The sequence below is a fragment of the Anabas testudineus genome, chromosome 13 (assembly GCF_900324465.2).
Source record: "Anabas testudineus chromosome 13, fAnaTes1.2, whole genome shotgun sequence".
In the NCBI taxonomy this organism is placed as follows: domain Eukaryota; kingdom Metazoa; phylum Chordata; class Actinopteri; order Anabantiformes; family Anabantidae; genus Anabas; species Anabas testudineus.
This window is the reverse complement of record NC_046622.1, coordinates 4,062,802-4,070,781: the sequence shown is the minus strand read 5'-3', so window position 1 is coordinate 4,070,781 and position 7,980 is coordinate 4,062,802.

Sequence of the window (7,980 nt, the reverse complement as noted above, 5' to 3'; positions counted from 1 at the left end):
ATAGAGAAGGGTGTGTTGCAGTAAAAGCCTGAAATGCAGGAGGAGAGAACAATAGTGATTTATCCTGTAAGGGAGAGGGATAACACCATGACCTGACCTGTAAATGTGGAGGGAGAGCTGGAAGACTGGTCAAAGTCGAGCAGGGAGACCAAACAGCTTCTGCGTGACCTTCTCCTTCCAGAAAAAGCAGGAGAGGCTGGCATTAATCAGCCAAAAGGTGTCATCACACCTGTTGGCACGAGACATTTTAATCACAGAGTAATTAAATAGCTTGATATTCTAATTATCATTATCATTTGGAAGAGATGATTAAATCAGTATATGAAAAAAATCGTAAAGGCAATACACTCCAACTCCCTAATGAGTGCTATATGCTATTGTGTAGACACACTAATTACCAAATCAAAGCAAAGGATACTCTATGGTTTTGATTCAGTAATTTTAGGTCTGGGCGTCACTCCTGTCAAACAGCCCGGGGGTATGTAGGAGTTAGTGAAATAGCCTGCAGACAGAGTATTTTGCATTTATATATTAGGATAAAAATGCAAAAAGATGCTGTGAATTCTATCCCCCCGCCACCCTCCCCCCCCCAAAATGTTTTATCTGAGTCCATTATTCTCTGCTGGTATATGGCAAGCAGAGGAATGAGCTCAATTAGATGAGTAAATGAGAAGAGAGGAGGAATTTGGACCCTGGTATTTGGAGCGAAAGAAAATGAAACATTGGAGGAAGGTCAAGAGAACATAAGATAGAAGCAGTGGGGAATGAGAGAACGGCAGAAAGAGAGAGAGAGAGACAGAGAGGATGAGAAAGTGAAACTATGTTGTCATGGAAACTGGCATGGATCTGAAGAGCAAAACAAGAATGTAAATTGGTTTACCCTTAGGGAATGTGATGGTGCTACAGGGAAGAAGTAAGCAGGGTGATGTATTTAAGGGAGGACCTTTCATAACATCATATGCAAATATTTGCTACAAAAGGAAAACTTAATAGTAATTATGATGACAAAAAACTACAGATGTTTGTCCGTGGAGGACTGATATGTTGGGAGGATCACCCCTCAGTTACTTACAAATGACTAATTAAAAAAATGCATCCGATGGAGAGCCGCAGAGGTCAGTGTGAGTGGGTGCGTTACTAACGTGAACAAACCACTCGGCTCGGCTGCTGCTGCACGCCAGGAATGTTATTTTATTTTAACAGGTTGACATTTAGTGACGGAGCTGCGTGGCAGCCCTCTCACACTTATCACTCAAAAACATTCCACATGACGGGGTTCTCGCTTTTTTCGTCTTTAGAAATCTACCTGTGAGCAGCTGCAGGAACTCTGTGCAGACCCATTAGACTGCGGCTGAATAAGAGTCACTTTTGTTTACCTCGTCATCATTTTCAATCTTACCTGTGTGCTTTCTCACACTGCAAAAGCCTCTACCAACACTTTGCTGGCTCTCCTCTCCTTCGACTCTTGGAATCCCATCATTAGATGTGATTTTAGAGTCAGCTACAGATGATGTGAATGTTGCCAAGAAACTAATGGTTTCCGTGGCGACAAACCCTACCCCTGCCATTGTGTGTTGCAATGTAGGAAGTCAAGTCCCTCACCTAAAATCTCTACCAGTGCTTTCTGAGTGGATACAGAGTACATCTGAGAACACCATGTACTCATAGACAATAGCTTGTGCTCTAATGTGTGTGTGTGTGTGTGTGTGAACTTGTATAAAAGAATCATGCATCTTCAGTTTGTTTTCATCTGTTACATCCACGTCAATAGGGCGCATGTTGAATTTGTAAAGTGTATTTTAATGCTGAATTTCACTGTGATGTTTGATGTTGCAGACAAATCTATGCACCAGTTTATGCATACAATACATTACACATGACACGGACAGTACTGCAGAAAATAATTGACACAGCAGGTGCATGTCAAATACAGAATATCAGCATGACAAAATTTTATTAATTTAATACAGTGGAGCCATAACTCAAAATACTTAAAACTTTGAGAATACAGTGAAGCTTATAAGTGGAAGCAGTGCCTCAGTGACTGACGTTGATGAATAGCCTGAATAACCTAATATCCAGCAGCCGTGTGCAGATTAGATTTTTTTTTGTTTGTCTGTCGGTGGTGTGTGTTTTTGTTGTGAAGGGTGATTGTAATTGAGTAGAAGTGGTTGGTGCAGACCAGTATCTCAAACAGGTGGATTCCCAGATGGGTATAGTCAGCAACAATTATGTTTTCCTCTTGCCCTTACTTTTAAATCATGCAGGTCTTTGATGGTGGGCAGCCAGCAGACATTAAAATGACAAACTGTTCAGAAAAGGTGGGGGCGATGCTAAATCGAGCTGTGATGAATGCTGAGCAGCTTTTCATTGACAAGAATTTGGCCCAGAATTTGCTGCGACATGTGCTGAAACAGATACTGTACAGCATATTTCAGTCAACCTAGTAACGGTCTCTTTCAAGCTGAGGGTGCTGATGTGTTCACCTCAACTCCACTGTGTGATAAACGTATTGCTGCTGAAACCAGAAGAGATGAGCATCTGGGGTCTTGTAGAAGTCAATTTAATTTCCACAGTCTTGTTTGTGTTATGATGAGGGCTGTTGGCACACCTAAATACCCATGTGGCCAATTCTCTGCTGTAGGTGGCCAACCTATTTTCCTGGGTTAATGCCAGGAGGGCGGTGAATTAAGGTAATGTTTAGCTTCAGGTGCAATGATTAGGATACTAACAGCAGACTGTTTGTCTCCCTTATTGAGATCGACTGGGATGCTTTTACACCAACATACAGTGAATAGCTGTTAAAACCAGATAACAGGTTATCTTCATTAACTTCACTATTGCATCTGTGAGCGATGCAGTCACTATAGGAGTGATTATACCTGTGAAAGTCACTTATAGAAGTGACAAAGGAAGAAAACGTATCATCACGCCCCTGCAGAGCTGAATACTTAAATATTCTTCCTTGGAGTACAGTTGATCTCTTCTGATCAGTCATTGCATTAACACCACTTCTAGTTTTGATTTTGTGGTAGCCAGGGGTCAGCATCTGACAAGTCTGCAGCAATGCCACAGCACATGTAGTAAACTACAGTGCATTGTGTGTTCTCACAGGTTTCGATCATTGGCAGCATTCAGTTTTCTCATGTTGACTCTTGACTGTGATGAGAGCTGGAATACATGCCTAGCAGCAACCCTAAAATGAAATGAACACTAAGCAGAAATCACTGCAGTCCAGCACAGGGTTTATTGCAAATGACAAGATTGTTCTCAGAGAGGTTGGTTTTCTGGTTCAATAGCAAAAGTCGGCTGTTTGCTTTGGACAGAACAAGCTGCACTAGACTGGACTCTTTGTTTAAACTAATTCTCCTTCAGTCAGAACAAAGCCCTACAACACAACACAAAATCCGTTTACATTTAACTGTGGAAAACGAGAGCAGACAATAGATGGCAGTAGAGTTGCTCTGATGAGTTTTTATCACTCTCTCTATCCCTTACATTTCCTCTCTGTCAGTAACAGCCACTGCCTCGCACAAACACAGGTATGACTCACCAGTGAAGGTAGATTTCTAGAATATTCCTATCTGAATCCAGATGTTACTCCAAAGCTGGCACATTGTTCAGGTTTTGTATATATTTGGGTGCCAAGCTGCCATTGCATGCCTAATCCCCTGCAGCACACTCCCACTGCACTAAACTGTTTAGTCTTGAGTGAGTGAGTAAGTGCACAAACATATTTTTCTTCTGTGGAAACCTAATCACAAAAACAAACATGTCTGATGAATTAATATGAAATCATTTGAAAGAATTTAGGTGAAAGGGGTAAAAGTGAGAAAGATCAACAGGTGCCTGGTTCCAGAAACATCCACTTAAGATATGTAACAATATAAATACTAATATTAAACACATGAATACATTAATTTAAAGAGAAAGGAAGGATAAATGTATGTTGTGAAAGTAACTTACAATATAAAAACATTTCTGTCATTCAGTGCATCATTAACACTTGATGTAGGAAAGAAATGTAACATCCGACTAGCTGCAACTGTGTGCATTTACATTCGTTAGGGTAATGGGAGACACAGAACAGGCCATACCTATGAAGTTTAATGGGGCCGCATGAGGTGAGGTCCTGCACTATTTGTGAATTGTAGCCTGACCCTAAGAAAAGGTTATGGGGACTGGAGGTGTTGCCGTGACCTTTTGTAAAGCTGTGAATGCCTGGCTCCGCCTGCTCATGCCTCCAACAAACATACTGAGCGTGGATCTACATATGGCAGCGCCGGCCTTTGAAACAGTGAGAGCTCAAAAGAGTCTGGATCCTATTAAATCCTTTTGTCTTTCTTCCACTCTCCCCTCCTGGTTGTGCTGTCTGTTTTTACTTTGTGTTTTTCATATTCATTCCATTTAGATCCTCCCCCAAGTCTAAAGCATCCCACAATGCATTTCGTGGAGACTGCTAGGCAGATGTTTTCATGGTGTTAAAGCATACAGTATGAATTCTGGGAACAGAAGTGTTTGCTAAATGTGGACACTGACTGTAAAGTGGAAATAATCCTTGAAATTGAATAATTAGAAAATTTGCATGAGTTTTGTCGACACTGTGAAAGCTGCGAAAGAGACAACCAGCTTATTCTGTTGCTCCTGGTAGAAATCCTTTCCCCAACCCACATGATAGAGCAGCTGGCTGAGAGCGGCCTCATCTGGAACCGCCATCAGTCGCTTGTTAAATGCAGTGTGCGAGTGGGGCGGGAACATGGCAGCATGCACTCTCAACCAATCCATAAGCAGACACTGGGAACTGTGCACACAGGCTGCAGGTTATGGAGCAGTTTGTTTAATGAGTGTGTTTGTGTGTGTGGGTGTATGCGGGCTACATGCCTAAGCTGGACCCAACCATGATATAGAATCTGCGCTCCCTTCCTCTCGCTCTGAATCATGTCTATGTAATTGATCCCAGACTGGACATTGCAGTTGCCAGCAGCGATTCATATCTTTTTTATCTTTTAGACAAGCACTCTACTGCTTCCAGATGGGGAAGGCACTCAGGGGTTCAAGTTTGTTTTTGAAAATGAAAAAAAAATGTCATGGTTTAATGTCTTTACCTTACAAAAACCATGCAGCAGGAGGAGAAACCTACACGAGTGTGACACAGACTCAGTGTGAGAGAGTGACTCAGTAAATTTCACAGCTCATGTACTGTAGAGAATTTGTTGTTTACTTTTGTTGGTGTTTGTTTTCGTGGCTACTATGTCTGTGAATGGAAGGATATCATTACACCAGTGAGTGCTGGTGAGATATGAGCTTGTGGAACTGCACAGATTACACATAGAAGTTGTTGTGTCTGAAATCGGATATTCCTCCACAGCGGACCTCTATATTCTACTGCCACTGTTATATTTTCTGATATCACAGGACTAAAGTCATCCCCTAATATTGATCAAATAAGTCACATTTCAAAAATGAAACAATACGCCCACAGTTTATTTTCCAAGTGTAACAACATAAACTTTTTCTGCTCATAATAGTCAAAGGGTCCAAATAATGAGCCGAGGAACAAAATGAATAGTTACTTGGACGAGAATACTGAATAGTTTAGAGTCACCTTTCCCACCCTAAAAGCTCTCGTGACCTCCCTCATATAACTGACAGAAACCACTTAAGAGTCTGTAGGTTTTACCTTCGTCTTTCATGGAAACATCTGCCACATGTTACATTAAGGTGTTTGACTTTACAAGGAACTGTCAAGCAGGTAGTAAAGTTTGTTGCTAATAAAACATTTTTATTTTTTAATATATTAAGAAAGTTTTGTAACTCAAACATAAGTCAATCATCATGAAAGAAATTAAATTTCCTGTCTTGTCATGTTTATAAGGTTTTTTAAAATCTTAATTAATTCTACTTAGAGTGGTATGACGGCCTTTTTGCCAAATATTTTGTAAAAACTGAATACTGATGTCTTCTGAACACATTTGTGAAATATAAAAGATAAGAAACTCATAAATAAAGTCAATCAGAATATTATCGTCATGTGGGGTCATGAAGATGTCAAAAAACTGTGCTGCAGGAACTGTCAGAGTTATTCCTGCCAGTCTTGAATCGGCGAGCATCGTGCCAAACAGCATTATGCACATTCACACTCCCACTTGCACAAATTAGTGGTGTGCTTGTAAACTACACTCAGGATATATTTTTTTCTGTAAGATGAAGAGCGTTAAACCATGTTTGACAACTCCATTATACCAGTGGAAACTAAACAGTAATTTTCACTGTCATGTTTGAAGCATTTTAAAGATAATTTCTGGTTTCACAGAAACATGTCAACATGTAAATTGTTGACATGCCATGCCAGAGTGTTGCACTTCTTCTGATAATTTACTGTTGTGCATCTAGCAATGAATTACATAATAAGACAATGCGTCTCCCAAAAGCTAAAGCATAAACTGTTTGAACAAGAGATCAGGAGTCACAGTGACACTGAAATATGTCATCTGACACCGAAGGAAAAAAATTAAGTTAACATGAGCCCAAAGCAAGTGAAACACCCATGTTTCTGCATGTTTAGGTCATTTACTGCACACAACACAGTGAACAACTGACATTACTGTCAATCATCTTTGAAAGCATGCTTTAACTTTAGGTTTTTTAACAATTTTTACCAGATTCAAAGCAGACTGGCTTTGCACAGCAATAGATTAAAGATTTAATTTTTTATGCAATACAATTTAGTGCATCCAACCTCCACAGGAACTGTGTTGGCTTTTGTTTGGATTTCATGTTTACAGCAGTAGAGGGAACAGAAACAAGCACAAAAAGATCTGTAGAAACAAACAAAAAATATCTTCAACTGTACATATTAACAGTACTTAGGGATTTAGATTTATTTAATGAATTTGAATACTGCATATTGTGTAACACCTACAGTTACATATTCACTGTTTAACTGTGTGTTACTGCATTGTACAGTCTAATGGCAGTGAGGAGAAATGACCTCCCTGCACTGGGGGTGTAACATACACTTTAGAGGTGCTGGTGGCCTATTTGTTTTACCTTTGGACAAAGCCCAGTTAGCTGTCCAGTCTTTGTGCAAAAGAAAACTAACCAGCTGCTGGCTGTTGTTATATATTTAATATTCACGCACCACAGTGCCTTCACTTAACATGAAATATTCTTTGAGCAAACCACTGTATGTGCATCTCTTTCTCTCTCCCCTCTGACTAAATGAAATCAACCAAAGAAAGAGCCTCCAAAAAGCCTAAAGTGATGCATTATTACTTGTTTCTCTTGGTCTCTGCCTTCAGCTGCCAAGAGGGACTCTGGAAAACAAAGAGGCCTATGACAGGCCACCTGCTCAAAGAGGATTGTGGGTATGAGCTACTGTACACTAAACAGCTGAACCAGGAGCAGTATGAGGGTCCCGTTGGGAGACTGGAGAAAGAGGCAGTGGTGGGGGGAAGGAAAGAGGCTGGTCCAGATGAAGTGGTCTTGTGGAAGTGGTTACAGGGGTCGTGTCTCCATGTGGAATATCAGCTCCTTGAATCCTGATGGACAGTGGTCAAGTCTGTGCTCAGTACATAAATACTCCACGCTACATTAGCCGCCAAAGCCTTTCCACATGCTGTTTGCGGAAGGCCTCTATGGTACTTAAACCCCAATCCACATCTGGCTCCTTCCAAGTCAGCTCGTCCAGGACTTCATACACGTTCCCTGACGTGGATTTCGGCCTCCTGCTACACAAGAGGGGCGAGGTGCCAGGCCCTCTAGTCTTTACATACCCAGCCTAGCAAAGTTTGAGCCACTCTGACCAGCACACTGTAAAAAATGATCATGGTCAGGACCTGTTGAGAGTCACACCGAGTTGGTTCTTCTTAAACCTAAATAAAACTTCTATCAGTGGAGTGACGCAACTCCTGTCTGATCCAGTGCGGGTTCTCTTGTTACAGGACTGTGAGTGTAAACATCTTGAAACAACGCAGCGTA